Here is a 16278-nt window from a genome sequence, read left to right as displayed (position 1 = left end):
GATAGGGTTTCCAAATTCATAATGGAGCATTTATTTGTTGTACGATGAAATTTTAGGACTTAGACAGCTCCATTTACAATACAGAATTTTAAGACAAAAGGCTAAAATAAACTTATTTAAATATAATTTTGTAGAAATGCTTACATTTTCAATAATTCAGCTTGTTATTTTCTTTTAAAGGTATTTTTAAAATTGCAGTTAGACCCACCTGCCAGCGCAGAAGACATAAGAGATACGAGTTTGATCCCTGTATTGGGAAGATCCCCTGGAGAAGGAAATGGTAACCCACTCCAGTGTTTCGCCTGGAGAATTCCATGGATAGAGGAGGCTGGCAGGCTGCAGTCCATGGGGTCGCACATAGTCGGACATGACTGAAGCGACTTAGCACACACATATGCACAACTGTTTTGCAAAATCAATATAACAACCAGGACTCTTTGTTATTTAACATTTTTGTCTGAAGATTGAGACCTTACTCAAGAAAGTAGGCACCAATATAGGCATAGAAGTGACAAAGGGCACTTGGGACAAACGGTTGTATTTATGTGGCAATGATAGTGACAAGAAATATGGTGGAGAAGGCCAGGATAGCTCCCCTCAAACTAATGACATCATTCTGATGCAGCAAGTGTCATTTCCAGGGAATTAATACCACCACATCAAATAATCTGTTCAGAAAAATTACAACTACTTTTTCTGATACCTTGAAGGGGAAAGAAAAGGATAAAGAAAAACATAGTACATTTCAGCAAAAGGTTGAGGTAGAAGATAATCCTGTTTCTTTCAGGGTGGGAGGATGAGGAGGATCACAGAAGGAAATCAATAATAGTTTTCAAAAGAAATGGCTGGTACAGCTTGAAGAATTTTAGTACTGTTTTGAATAAACTTTATCAAATCTTTTATATCCATTCTAAAGAAAAGGTACCCTTCCTCTTCTACCATTTTTATAAAAAGGCATAAGATCTTAAATGATCCATTAGATAAAATAGATATATAAGTTCAACAACAACTATAAAATGTAAAATCTGTGACATTTTCCTTGAGTTTCAAAGCCCTTACAGGTCCTCACCTTGGTACCTTGAGGGATTTCCTTCCAGATTCTAATCAGGAACCCCAGTCTTGCCTGAGGCTTTCCACAGGAGCTGTCAGAAGAGGTTTAGAATGAGGGATTTCTATTCTAGAACATGGGTATTTTCTCCTACAGAGGGGGTTTATATTTTAAACTTCCTTTATCCCCACGGACTTTTCTTTTTATAGGAGAAATCTGAAGGGTAGAAGACCTTACCAGAGTGCAGATGTAACAGCAGCAGCCACAATATTTCCCCACTGCATAAGACTAGTTCTTCCCACAAAGTCACAGGATAGTCAATTTACACCTCTTTTTCACATATGTCTTACACTTCTAGCTTCAATTTATTTAAACACTTGCTGGAATTTTAATTTCTCAAGTGATTCAGAAAATGAACCAAATGAATCTCTGAACTGTCTTGCTGCAGTAGAGTCTAGTAATTATACCTGTGGGCCCAAGAGATAACCCGACCTTGGCTCAAATCCCACTCCTGTTTGGCAATCACTATCTATGCTATTATAATAATAATTTGCGTCTGTCTCAGTTTTCTCAACCAAAAAGTGAGATGAGTAACATCACCAACTTCACAGTAAAATCATGAAGATTCAACCAAATATGTGAAAGTATCCTGAACATTTCACACTTATGTTAGTGAATGATATTAATGTTATGATCATTGTCCTCACTTCACAAAACTATGATACTTAAATGACAAAAGTAATATAAACCACTTAACCCAGTGTCTGGTATATTAAATGTGCCTATAGATGGTTTGGTCTATTAAGAGAAGGGTCTGTTTGGCTGACTTGATAAAGGAGTTAGTTCTGTCTTTATTTTATGCATGTTTGGTTCTTGTCTCCAACACTGTGCATATAAAGGTTAAACACATTTTGGTGTATGTATATACCTAAATCTCATTACAATATTTATATTATGATTGCAAAGGTTGTTTCTTAACTAGAATTTAATACAATATTTTATACATCTTTTGCAGCCAGAAGGAAGCAGTGGGGTAGCAAAACAACATTTGTGTTTTCTGTATGCTCAGCTTCTATTCTGGGTGATTTACTTACATTTGGCCACTCAATCCTCCCAGGAACCTTTGAGAGGGATGTTATTATCTCCATTTGACAGACAAGAATGCTGAGAGTCAAAATATTTTCAAAGCCAGAGCTAGAACTAGGTACATAAATATTCACATTCCTTGCCAAGAATATACAATGGGGAAAGTATAGCCTCTTCAAAAAACGGGGCTGGGAAAAGTGGATACCGACACACAAATTGGAAACTTATTATACACAAAAACCAACTCAGAGTGGATAAAACATCTAAAACTTCTAAAAGGAAAACAGGAGAAAAGCTTCATGACATTGATCTTAGCAATGATTTCATAGATAGGACACCAAGAAACACAGGAAACAAAAACAAAAAAAATAAGTAGAACTACATCAAACTGAAAAGCTTCTGTAGACCTAAGGAAACACCATATGAAAAGGGAACTTATGGAAGAAATTATTTACAAATCATATGTCTGATATGGGGTTAGTCCCCAAAATATATAAGGAAGACATACAAATGGTCAACTGGTATAGGAAGAGATTCTCAACGCTACTAATCATCAGGGAAATGCAAATCAAAAGGAGATATCACCTCCTATCTGTTAGGATTGTCATTATTTTAAAAGTACAGAAAATAACAAAGGTTAATGAGTGTGTGAAAAAATTAGAACCCTCTTGCATAGCTGATGGGAATGCAAAACAGTACAGCTGCTGCAGAAAAGAGTATGCTGTTCTCTCAAAGAACACCATATGAGCCAACAATTCCACTTTTGGGTACTTATCCAAAATACTTGAAATTGGGATCTCTAAGAGATATTAAAACTCTGATGTTCACTGAAGCACTCTATATAACAGCCAAACTGTGGAAACAACCTAAATATCCACTGAGAGATGGAGTGATAAAGAAAATGTGATATATACATATGGAACACTAAGTCATCTTTTAAAAAGAACATTCTGAAATAAGCGAGATCAATGAACCTTGAAGACATTACCCTAAGTGAAATAAGTCAATAGCAGAAAGACACAGACTGTATGATTTCACTTATGTAAGATAATTCAAATCATAAATTTTATAGAGTCAGATTGTGGAATGCTGGTTACCAGAAGATGAGAAGAGGGAGAAACAGGGAGCTACTAATCAACGGGCATAAGGTTTCAATTAGTAAAATGAATAATCTCTAGTGATTTGCTGTAAAATATTGTACATGTAGTCAACAATATGCATTGTGCACTTAAAAATGTGTTAAGAAGATATATTTCATTGTGTTCTCACTACAATAAATAACATTTTAAAAATTTTCAGTACCAAAGCAGTGTGACTGAAAACACATAATATCTCTCTTTCCATTAAAGTGTTCAGCGTGAATTCATTAAACAAGTAAATTTATTTCTGAACTCACTAGACCAAAATTATATGCTCCAGAATAAGAAAAAAATCTATTACCATTTATTAATAATTTATTACATAACTAGCAATGAGCACAGAGATGTCTGATAGTAAGCGATGGATTGATTATTTTATGGCTATCCTGAAGAAGCAAAATTGATACCTCTTCAAAATTTGGTTCAGATATTCAGAGTGATGATGTCATACACATACTAAATGTGTGTAAAACACACTTACTACTCATAAGTGAGACTTTTCTGGGGGGAGCAATGTAGCTTTCCCAAGTTGAACTGAAAATGGCTTGGGTTTTTATGGTGGTTAGGGGATAATATCTAGCTGAAGGTTGCTGCAAGTTGTTTGAACTTGTTGCCTGTATCAAAGGTCAGCATATAACTGGCTTTCTTGCCTGTTTGCTCAGATACAGATGAGAAGAGGAAAAGGGAAGAATAATATTAAAAGCTGTTAACATTAAGAATAATGTTAAAAAATATTAAAAAAAATTTAGTCAGACTTCTCTTTGCTCCAAAAGGATAGAACAATTGTGGGAATATAAAAATGAAAAAAGAAAAAGTTAAGGTAAATTTAAAGTTAGTATGAAGAAAAGTTAAGTACCAGGTTAGGAAATAGCAAAGTCAGTTTGTTGCATGCAATATAATCTGAACAGTTAGAAATTTTAAATTATTAAATATTATTGCCTTGCTTTTAGAAATGGAAATTTGTAAAAGTGATTCAAGAAGTAATACTTTGAAATCATTTGAGTCTCACATATTGCTTTAATCATAAAACTTGCTTTTAACTTTAGAAAAATATAATGGGGGAGATTTTTCTTTGGCTTTCAGTGAATTCCTCAAGTTTTAGTGAATTCATTCTATCTCAAGGCCACTTCTACATTTCATTATCACCTGCTCTGTTTTAATTAAGAAATTATCTGCCTAGAGCCTCTGCTCCACAACAAGAGAAGCCACTACAATGAGAAGCCAGTGCACCATGATGGAGAGTAGCCCCTGATTGCTGTGGAGGAAAAAGCACAACCACAAATAAACAAATAATTAGATAAATAAATACTTTTTTTAAAAAAGAAATTATCCACCAGACAAGTAGAGTTAAATATAAAAATGGATGTGTCTTGAATTTACTCAGTTCTGTCCTGTAACATTTCAATGTCCATTTGCACTCTGTTGGAAATGGGAAAAACTCATCTGCCAACTACGTATGGAAAGAGGATAAGAACATCCACTAAGGTACCAGTTGAGTGGGACTAATTGCATTCATCTCACACGCTACTAAAGTAATGCTCAAAATTCTCCAAGCCAGGCTTCAGCAATACGTGAACCGTGAACTCCCCTGATGTTCAAGCTGGTTTTAGAAAAGGCAGAGGAACCAGAGATCAAATTGCCAACATCAAATTGATCATCAAAAAAGCAAGAGAGTTGCAGAAAAACATCTATTTCTGCTTTATTGACTATGCCAAAGCCTTTGACTGTGTGGATCACAATAAACTGTGGAAAATACTGAAAGAGATGGGAATACCAAACCACCTAACCTACCTCTTGAGAAACCTATATGCAGGTCAGGAAGCAACAGTTAGAACTGGACATGGAACAACAGACTGGTTCCAAATAGGAAAAGGAGTACGTCAAGGCTGTATATTGTCACCCTGCTTATTTAACTTATATGCAGAGCACATCATGAGAAATGCTGGTCTGGAAGAAGCACAAGCTCGAATCAAGATTGCTGGGAGAAATATCAGAAACACCAGATATGCAGATGACACCACCCTTATGCCAGAAAGTGAAGAGGAACTAAAAAGCCTCTTGATGAAAGTGAAAGAGGAGAGTGAAAAAGTTGGCTCGAAGCTCAACATTCAGAAAACGAGGATCATGGCATCTGGTCCCATCACTTCATGGGAAATAGATGGGGAAACAGGGGAAACAGTGTCAGACTTTATTTTCTGGGGCTCCAAAATCACTACAGATGGTAATTGCAGTCATGAAATTAAAAGATGCTTACTCCTTGGAAGGAAAGTTATGACCAACCTAGATAGCATATTCAAAAGCAGAGACATTACTTTGCCAACAAAGGTCCGTCTAGTCAAGGGTATGGTTTTTCCAGTGGTCATGTATGGATTTGAGAGTTGGACTGTGAAGAAGGCTGAGCACTGAAGAATTGATGCTTTTGAACTGTGGTGTTGGAGAAGACTCTTGAGAGTCCCTTGGACTGTAAGGAGATTCAACCAGTCCATTCTGAAGGAGATCAGCCCTGGGATTTCTTTGGAAGGAATGATGCTAAAGCTGAAACTCCAGTACTTTGGCCACCTCGTGCGAAGAGTTGACTCATTGGAAAAGACTCTGATGCTGGGAGGGATTGGGGGCAGGAGGAGAAGGGGACGACAGAGGATGAGATGGCTGGATGGCATCACCGACTCAATGGATGTGATTCTGAGTGAACTCCGGGAGTTGGTGCTGGACAGGGAGGCCTGGAGTGTTGCGATTCATGGGGTCGCAGAGAGTCGAACATGACTGAGCGACTGTACTGAACTGAATTTACCATGGGTTGTCTTAAATATGGAATATGTTTACATTAAAAGCAATCACAAATATTCTGTGATTATTTTCTTTAATTAATAAGCAGGTAAATAATCATGTCAATTAGTATTCAAATTCTATTAATATGAATTCTTTTCCCCATCTTTGCTTTGTTTCCCTTTCTATTGTTCTTTTCCTGTGTGATTTTTTTCTCCCTGTCTTTTCCTATTAAATATGAGACCCTTCCCAATCTAGAGATTTAATAAATATTCATATTCCTCTTCTTTCAAATAAAACCAAAAATAACTAATCTTTTAGACATGAGTAAACTTATGTCTAAGTTTAGTCACTATGTTTTTTTTTGTTGTTTAATTATATACTAACATATACAACTGAGCAGAGACTGTGCTAGAATCCTGGGTGGTGGGAACAATGGGAGGATAAAAGTTTGAAAAAAAGGCTGCTTTTACTAATTCACAGTTGAGTAGGGGAGCAAGAGAAGAGTAATCATACAACTAAATATAATATAACCAGAGGTATATAATAGAGGTATATAAAAAGAGTAAAGAGTAAGAGGTCCAAAAACCTCTTACTAGGAACTAAGAACTAATCTGTGAGATGCTAAGAAAAGATGTTCTATGTAAGAAAAGAAAAGATGCATCAACTTATATGAGAGACTATGACTAATTTAAGAAATTATAGACTAATTTGGTATAACAACATAGGAGGCTTTGGGGGAACGTATGAAATGTGGTTGAAAGAGAAATATGCAGTCTCCCTGTGAAAGATTACAAATGTTCTGAGAAGAATGTGCATTCTGGAGGCAAAGAAAGGTCGTTGAATGCTTGTGTGATCAAGGCGGGCTTTAGAAACACTTATGATGATGGTGTGGGTGATGCATAGGAGCAAAGAGCCAGGAACAGGGAAGCCAGGTGGGAGGCTGAGACACTTAGTTGCCTGAAAGGATTCAGTTCTGATCTGAGACAGCAGCTGTGAAGATGGAGGGGGAAGAAATGAGTTTGAGGGCTCCTCCAAGATTACAGTGGACAGGAGTTGGTTTAAGGATGAGGTAAAAGAAAGAGAAATATCTAATAACACTTTCCTGTTTCACTTGGTGAATTGACTATGATTTTTACCAGACATGGGAAACCTAGGAGAGGAGCATATTTGAAACAAAAGAAAATTATCATTATTTTTAATGTGTTGTATCTGTATTGCTTACCTGATAGCTATGTAGATATACCTGAATACATGAATAGCTATATAGCTATATAGATATACCTGACTACATGAATGGGGCTTCCCAGGGGGCGCTAGTGGTAAAGGACCTGCCTGCCAATGCAGGAGACATAAGAGACACGGGTTTGATCCTTGGGTCAGGAAGATCCCCTGGAGGAGGGCATGGCAACTCATTCCAGTATTCTTGCCTGGAGAAAGAATCCCATGGACAGAGGAGCCTGGTGGGCTATGGTCCATAGGGTCACAGAGTTGGACACGACTGAAACAACTTAGCATCGTGCATGTGACATCATGACTACGTGAATGTTTGCCAACTTCTATTTTTCCTTCTGTTATACACTTCTTATGTTTAAGCCTAGAATGTTTTGGTATCATGTTGTCATATGCTAAAAATAATCATATTCAAAATGTACACTAAATTGTCCAGTCTTAAAATTTTCTAATTTCCACATCTATTGCCCACCACATAATTATATTTGTCTTTCAGAAAGGCCATTGGCAAACATCCTTTTAGGCACTGGACTCAGAATACTGGAGCACTGAACCCTATATGTCTGAGGGTAGTTGCTGACCCACAGAACTCTTTTATAAGTATAAATATTCAAGTACATCATTTGGTTTCTCATAAGAAGTTTAACTATGAAAAAAGCTTCTCTATTGGAGATAAAATGTAAATAATATATATTATATAATGTATTTTAGTCAAAGCTATGATCTTTCCAGTAGTCATGTATGGATGTTAGATTTGAACCAAAAAGAAGGCTGAACGCCAAAGAATGGATGCTTTCAAACTGATGTTAGAGAACACTTTTGAGAGTCCCTTGGACAGCAAGGAGATCAAGCCAGTCATTCCTAAAGGGAAATCAACACTGACTATTCATTGGAAGGACTGATGCTGAAGCTGAAGCTCCAATACTTTGGTCACCTAATGAGAAGTGCCAACTTATTAGAAAAGACCATGATGCTGGGAGAATTGAAGGCAGGAGGAGAAGGGGATGACAGGGGATGAGATGGTTGGATAGCATCACCAAACCAATTCAATGGACATGAACTTGGGAAATCTCTGGGAGATACTGAGGGACAGGGAGGTCTATTGTGCTGCAGTCCATGGGGTTGCAAAGAGTTGGACATGACTTAGTAACTGAACAATGTAAATAATAATAAAAAATCCAAGACCCATAGGAAAATCTTACTGTGGTTCCTATCCATCACAAATCATTTAACAATGAAAATACTGCTAATATGGACATGAAAGATATGGGGGAGCACTTATCTCAAAATGCTCCAAGCAAACAAATGATCCATAATAACTCAGGGCCCTCTGACTTCAGATCCACTCTACTAAGGCTCATGTTCAGCTTTTGGAAGAAATCAGCTTCCAGATGCCCACTGAATGAAGAAGCTCCACTAGCCAGATGGCATATCACCTAAAGTGTTTTTGCTCAGATCTTATAATGTTAAGAGCATCAGCTGCCCTGGGCTGAGCTAGAAGCTATCTCTTTAGAGCCTTGAGTATTTTGTAAATTGAAAAAAAGGAACTTCCTAGAGTTATAACCATTTGCAGTCACAGAAATGGATAAAATTGATTGGGTTTACCTGACAATAGATCAAATAGCTGTTCACTGTACAGCTTGGTATTTAAACTGTTGGCTCTATTATATTAGAAATCAATTTGGCAAGGATGCACTCTGCCCTAATTGCATTTTTTAGCTCTTCTGATAAGTATTTCCTGTCCACTAAAATACACAGATAACTTGAAGCACAAAGTATTATTTACTTGGAATATCTACTTCATCCTCTTTACCAAGATGGCACCAAAGAATCAAAATTGGAAAAAAAAATCATTTATGTTTTAATTTTATTTGATTACAAAATCTATTTGGGGGCTATTGAGTTGGTGATGGACAGGGAAGCCTGGAATGCTGCAGTCCATGGGGTCGCAAAGAGTTGAACACGACTGAGCGACTGAACTGAACTATTGCTTAGTTTCATAAACTGACTGCATACTTGGAAACAATGCCACTGTCTTAGACCAAAAGCACTCAGTGACCAACACGCTCAGTTGCAAAGTTGTCACTGTTTAGTTTCCAAGTTGTGTCTGACACTTAAGAAATCATGGATTGTATATCGCCCGCGAAGCTCTTATGTCCATGAGATTTCCCAGGCAAGAATACTGAAGCGGGTTGCCATTTCCTTCTCCAGGGGAGGTTCCTGATCCAGGGATCAAAGCCATGTCCCTGCTTGGCAGGTAGACTGTCCACCACTGAGTCACCAGTGAAGCCACCTATGCAAAGTTAGGGACCAATTATTTTTGTAAGATCAAAATCACTAATCAAAACCATCATCACTCCATTAAATAAGAATGCTAAAACATTATGGGACATTTAGATTCAAGTTGGAGGCCTAAAGATCTGAGGAAGTTAAGGACTCCTTACACCTAACTCATCTTTAAATAGAAGAGGAGAAATGAATAAACTTAGAAAATTTCTCTCTCAAAATAACCATGAAACAAAATTCTCAAACACATGAAGAAATCTCATGTTAAGCAATTTAACTAAACTGATAACAGAATTATGTTCTCATTCCTGATAAAAAGAATGTTATGCAACAGCCTAACTGAAATTTTAAAATAAATATGATTAAGTTGCTAAAAGAGATAAATGAGGGGCAACCATAAATTAAAAGTGATCAATACAATAAGCAACAGTATGGATTAATCTCACAAACACAATTTTGGACAAAATAAACCACAGAAAAGAATATATAGTGTGTAATTCCAATCATAAAAAATTGCAAAAACATGAAAAAAAATCTTCCCTGACTTCTGGTTTAAATACTTTCTCATTTTTTTCTTATTCAAAAATATGCCGGCTTTTTCTACACTTATCTGCACCTTTGCATTTGTGGTTTTCTCTTTTTAGAATGTTCTATGTCAAATTTTAAATCTTGATTAATTCCTTCCTTAAAAACTAAGCTGGAATGGTTTCAGGAACAGTGTATGCATATGACCAAACTCATCCAATTGTATACATTACACATGCACTGTTTTTTGCTTGTCAATTACACTTCGGTAAAGCTGCAGATGGTGACTGCGGCCGTGAAATTAAAATGCGCTTACTCCTTGGAAGAAAAGTTATGACCAACCTAGACAGCATATTCAAAAGCAGAGACATTATTTTGCCGACTAAGGTCTGTCTAGTCAAGGCTATGGTTTTTCCTGTGGTCATGTGTGGATGTGAGAATTGGACTGTGAAGAAGGCTGAGCACTGAAGAATTGATGCTTTTGAACTGTGGTGTTGGAGAAGACTCTTGAGAGTCCCTTGGACTGTAAGGAGATCCAACCAGTCCATTCTGAAGGAGATCAGCCCTGGGATTTCTTTGGAAGGAATGATGCTAAAGCTGAAACTCCAGTACTTTGGCCCCCTCATGCGAAGAGTTGACTCATTGGAAATGACTTTGATGCTGGGAGGGATTGGGGGCAGGAGGAGAAGGGGACGACAGAGGATGATATGGCTGGATGGCATCACTGACTCGATGGACGTGAGTCTGAGTGAACTCCGGGAGTTGGTGATGGACAGGGAGGCCTGGCGTGCTGCGATTCATGGGGGCGCAAAGAGTTGGACACGACTGAGCGACTGAACTGAATTGAACTGAACTGAACTGAAAGCTTAAGTTGGACTGCTAACTTCTCTGGGAAGTCTTATCCCTCATCTATGATGAGAGTTAGCAGTCATTCTAGTACTACTTCTCAGACACATGAGATCATTACAGCAGTTATACTCTCAGGTTTAGAGGAGATATGCCCTGGGGTGCAACATCTTTCCCACTACTTCCCCATTTTGTGGTATTGATGATTCATCCAACCTTGCTATGCCTTAGTTTTCTTGTCAGTAAAATGTGAATAAAATATAACCTTCTTAAGCTTGCCTTAATGATTAAAGCACAAATTCATACAATAGTGTCTGACACATACTAAGTGTTCATTAAATCTTAAAGATTATTTTTGAATCACAGCTTTTTGTGTTCTATAGCTTGGTCACTGCTAAGCTCCCTAAGATTCCTGGTTTCATCTTTACTATATCCTGTAGGCTTTGTACCATGTATAGTGTTTGGCATATATGAGGTACTTGACAAATTTAAAGGGACTTAAATACAAATATTTAAGTTATGTTCAACATAAATGTTATATCAAACCAATGAGTACTCATTTCCCCAGAGTTCCACTAGCTGTCTATGGGCTTACCTGTACATATGTCTCAGAAAATGAACTCCCTTTTAACAAAGAATGGTAAAAGAACAGAATCATACAAACATCAAGCAAAGAAGAGTTCTAAATGAGTGAATAAGACTGTTCTGTTTGCACCTTTCTTCAAGTTTCACTCACTCTGATTTTCTCCACCTGTGGTATAGGCAAAAGTTTCCTTTGCAAAATATTTGTCCATGTCTATACAAAGATGTTATCAAAGTTCAAGATCATAAAATAGAACTCCACTTGAGCTCTCTATAACAAGAGGGTGGGCTTCAGGGGGTGATATCAAAAATATAATAATATATTAGAGATTTCAGGGCTGGGGGAAGAATCAGAAAATAGACTTTATACAAAATAATCATCCAAATAAAATAAAGTTAAAAAAATAAAATAAAATAAAATAATTTGAGGTAATATGTACCCTTGTTGCTGAAAAAAAAATAATAATCATCCTTCTTCCTTCTCTTTCTTTTGCTCTCTCCTAATTCTTGGCTTCATTCTTCTTTGTGTGTGCCAAGTTTTCTCTATTTTAGTCCACATGGCAGAAAGAAATCATTCAAAGTTTTACCTATAACTCCATTCATAATAGAGTTGGGGCTCCTATATTCAGTTGTCAATAACTAGTGAGATCCTCAAAGTCAGTCAGTCAGTTATGGTTAAGGAGGCAGAATTATACTAAAATAGCTTGGTTGTATTCACACACACACACACACACACACACACAGAGTGTGAATCTGTTTTTGATGACAACAGCAATGATACAAAGAATCTCAAGTATAGTGGGTTTTACAATGTCATTCAAAATCTGTATCTACTGGAAACCTCAAAATGTAACCTTATTTGGAAATATGTTCTTTGTAAATGTAATTATAGTAAGAAACAAGATAAAGAAATTATCCTTAATTATCCTTAATAAGGCTTAGGTCAAAACCCAATGAGTGAATCCTTCTTTATAAGAAACAAAAAGGACACAAGGAGACAGACACAGAGAAGAAAGTGATATGAAGATAGAACCAGAGATTAATGATGTGTCTATAAGCTGAAGAATGTTATGGATATTGTGCAACCGCCAGAAGCTACAGAGAAGGCAATGGCACCCCACTCCAGTACTCTTGCCTGGAAAGTCCCATGGACGGAGGGGCCTGGTAGGCTACAGTCCATGGGGTCACTAAGAGTTGGACACAACTGAGCAACTTCACTTTCACTTTTCACTTTCATGCATTGGAGAAGGAAATGGCAACCCACTCCAGTGTTCTTGCATGGAGAATCCCAGGGACGGGGGGGCCTGGTGGGCTGCCGTCTATGGGGTTGCACAGAGTCGGACACGACTGAAGTGACTTAGCAGCAGCAGCAGCCAGAAGCTAGGAGAGAGGCGTGGGGAAGTTTTCCCCTAAGAGATGGTAAAACAAAAAGCATGTAATGGCGAAATTATGACATTATGACAGAATGAAATCATGACGGGGAAGCAGCCTTGTTGAATCCTTGATTTCACACCGCTGGCTTCATGAACTGTGAGAATAGATTTCTGTTGCCATTTAACACAGCAAGTTGGTGGTAATTTATTATTGCAGCCCTAGGAACTAACAGACTAAACAAAGAGAAAAGGAATGAAGGAGACCAACTGAGTAGTTACTTTTCCCCACCAAGAGATTCCCCTGTCTTCTTCTCTGCTATATCATGCATTCTGTACTCCAGTTCAGCTATTTGCTTCCACTGTCCAATTTCTATTAATTTATGACTATAAAAGGATCCCAAGAAACTTAACATAAAATAATGCAATAATAGTTTATTATTATTGCTCACAAATGGCAAAAAAGCAGAAAATGTTCATTCTTTATTTTATTCCTTTACTGATTTGAACTCATATAACTAAGTAGTAATGTTTCCTCAGTTTAAGGACAAAATGTACGCAACAGTTCTCACTTAAGCATTCATCACCAGGTCTCAAGGTCCTTGCATCATTTGAGATCGATTCTGTACAAAGGTGACTAAAATAAAATGCTTGAGCTGGTCCTTAAATATTCCTGGAGTCATTGAATACCTCTGCAAACAGCTTTTTAATGGCAAAGTTGCCACATTATGATTGAATTTGTACTGAACAAATGAGGACATATTATCATCTCAGCCAATATTTGAGTTAGCTCAGAATTTCAGTTAACTTGGATTTTGTATGAGTTTGTCTGCAATGCAGTGCCTGAAATAAAATAAACTTTGTTTCTGTCTGTGTGTTATGTAAAAATATAAGTACATATAATGAATAGAAAATAACCTTCATTTTATATAGCTAGAATAAAACTAAAGTGGAAAGATGCCAGTATTTTTTTCTGCAATAGAAAATACACTGACCTTTCATTCATGGCTTAATCATGTCTCAAGTGTCCTGTGAAGAAAAAATAAAGCAGTAACGTGTCATTTTTCTGAAGGTCACTTACTGTACAATTCAAAAATTTGGAATATCAATGAAAACTTGGTAATATTGAAGAAAAGCCCATGATAATAGAAAGAGATGTTCATACATCTTTTGATTTGATGATTTAACAAAACATTTGATTTGGCCATTCACAAAGAAAGCATTTGATATATAATTGTGGCTCCCACCTGCAATGTGGGAGACCTGGGTTCGATCCCTGGGTTGGGAAGATCCCCTGGAGAAGGGAAAGGCTACCCATTCCAGTATTTTGGCCTGGAGAATCCCATGGGCTGTATAGTCCATGGGGTCACAAAGAGTTGGACATGACTGAGTGACTTTCATTTCACTTATTTGTTTTTCTGTTATAGTAATGATTTTATAAAGTCCAACTAGCTTATATGATTATCAACAAATTAAAATTAATCAGAATTAGGGAGCTCTAGAGTTAGTCACAGTGATGACAGAAGGAAATTAACAATCTGGGAGCAATGGAAGAAACAGATTATACTTTAAAATACAGAAAGGTGAGAGCTCTCTAAAATGATAGGAAAAAGAATGCCTGATAAACAGTGCAAATTCACAACTGCTCAAACCTCCCACGATGTCTTCTGGACATATATAAACGAAAGAACGAGTATTGCCAAATAAAATTGCCATAATTATTAGATTTTTTTCATAAACTAGATATTAAGTAATACAGTTACTAAACATTCTGGGCTAAGTCAGAAACATTAAAGGTCCAGGGGGGAAGGTCAATGTAACAGAATCTGTGCTTTATTTGGGAGGTGCTCATAAAACGTGCATAATGGCAAAGAATCAGAAAATATAATGCAAGGAGAGGAATGCATTTTTATTGACTGAAAACTCAAGCAGGATCTCTAATACACGAAGCCAATCTAGAATTCTTTAATGTATTTTATGACATAAATCCAGAAATAAATTAACCACATTGGATCATAATTCAATGATAGGTGAAATATGCAAAGCCTGCCTTGGGAACCTTGTGTCATAGAAGGCCAAGATTAAGCCTCTATAGGACAGTTATGCATTCCCTCGATGTGTAACAAAGTAATATCTGTCCAAAGATGACCTTGCAAATAAGAATTATAAAGTACTAGAGGAAAACCAACACAACTGACAAAAATAGTTACTACTGAGAACATAGAGAAAAGTATAGCAATCTGAAAAAGAACTGTAAAGTAATTGATTTAATGTTTTCCACAGAAAAGTAAAAGTGAAAGCCACCAAAACAAGAATTAAAATGTTATCACACAGAAGTTGGTGCTTATTAAATAAGAAATATTTAAATAGATTTACTTCTGAGCCAACTGGAGAGACTTGAGAAGTGAAATAATAGCTGTAAAATCAGTGAAAACTTTCTTGAAAATAGAGTAAGGAGATTAAAAAATACAAAATATACAAAATATAAAACAAGGTTGGAATACCCTCAATATTGTAGTTTAATAACATAAGTAAATTGGGACAATAATATCAGGTGAGAGATGAAATGGTACAGAGGAAAGTGTAAGTATGCTAAAAATTTAGTCTCATTCCAAAGAAAGGTAGAATTACATGATGTATTTGTTTGAAAAAAAAAAGCTGATGCTTTGTGAATAAAAATTTAAAGAAATTCCAAACAAGAAGATGAGGAGGAAGAAAAAGGAAAAGGAGAAGAGAAAGGGGAAGGAAGGAAGAAGAGGAAGAAGAAATATTAAGAATTAAACTGTGGGGAGTGCTCGCTTCGGCAGCACATATACTAAAATTGGAACGATACAGAGAAGATTAGCATGGCCCCTGTGCAAGGATGACACGCAAATTCGTGAAGCGTTCCATATTTTTTTAAAATTTAAAAAATAAAAAACTAAAAATTAAAAAAAAAAGAAAAAAAAATAAAATATAGAAGACTACCAAAAAGAAAAAAAAAAAAAAAACTGTGGGGAGATGGGAGGGAGGTTTGGGAGGGAGGTCACATGGGTGTACTTATGGTTAATTCTTGTTGATGTTTGACAAAAAACCACAAAATTTTGTAAAGCAATTATCCTTCAATTAAAAAAATAAATAAAGTGGCAAAAAATGTATGATACAACAATGGGCTTTCCTCAAGAAGAGAAAAAAATGAATTAAACTGTAAAACTTATAAACCTATAGAAAAAAAATGAAAAATCAATGGAATAGGGAAAAAATGTTGGGCAGTTAAACAGTGGTTGAAAAAATGAACTAGATGGTAAATGGTGCTGGAAAAACATTATCAAAATAATAAAAGCCTGTTCATTTATACCTTTCCCCATATACCAAGAATTTTAATAGATAAAATACACAAAGAAAAAATATATTGTTT

At 36.4% G+C, this 16278-nt stretch overlaps 1 non-coding gene across 1 annotated transcript; it reads left to right on the top strand.

Moving 5' to 3' along the window:
* Positions 1–15672: 15672 nt before the first annotated feature.
* LOC138438376 (U6 spliceosomal RNA) lies at positions 15673–15779 on the top strand. Its single transcript, XR_011256315.1, has one exon. It is a non-coding gene; the product is annotated as a U6 spliceosomal RNA (small nuclear RNA).
* Positions 15780–16278: the final 499 nt, after the last annotated feature.

The sequence above is a fragment of the Ovis canadensis genome, chromosome 3, assembly GCF_042477335.2.
Source record: "Ovis canadensis isolate MfBH-ARS-UI-01 breed Bighorn chromosome 3, ARS-UI_OviCan_v2, whole genome shotgun sequence".
In the NCBI taxonomy this organism is placed as follows: Eukaryota; Metazoa; Chordata; class Mammalia; order Artiodactyla; family Bovidae; genus Ovis; species Ovis canadensis.
The sequence above is the reverse complement of the archived record's forward strand: the minus strand, read 5'-3'. Positions and strand labels throughout refer to the sequence as shown.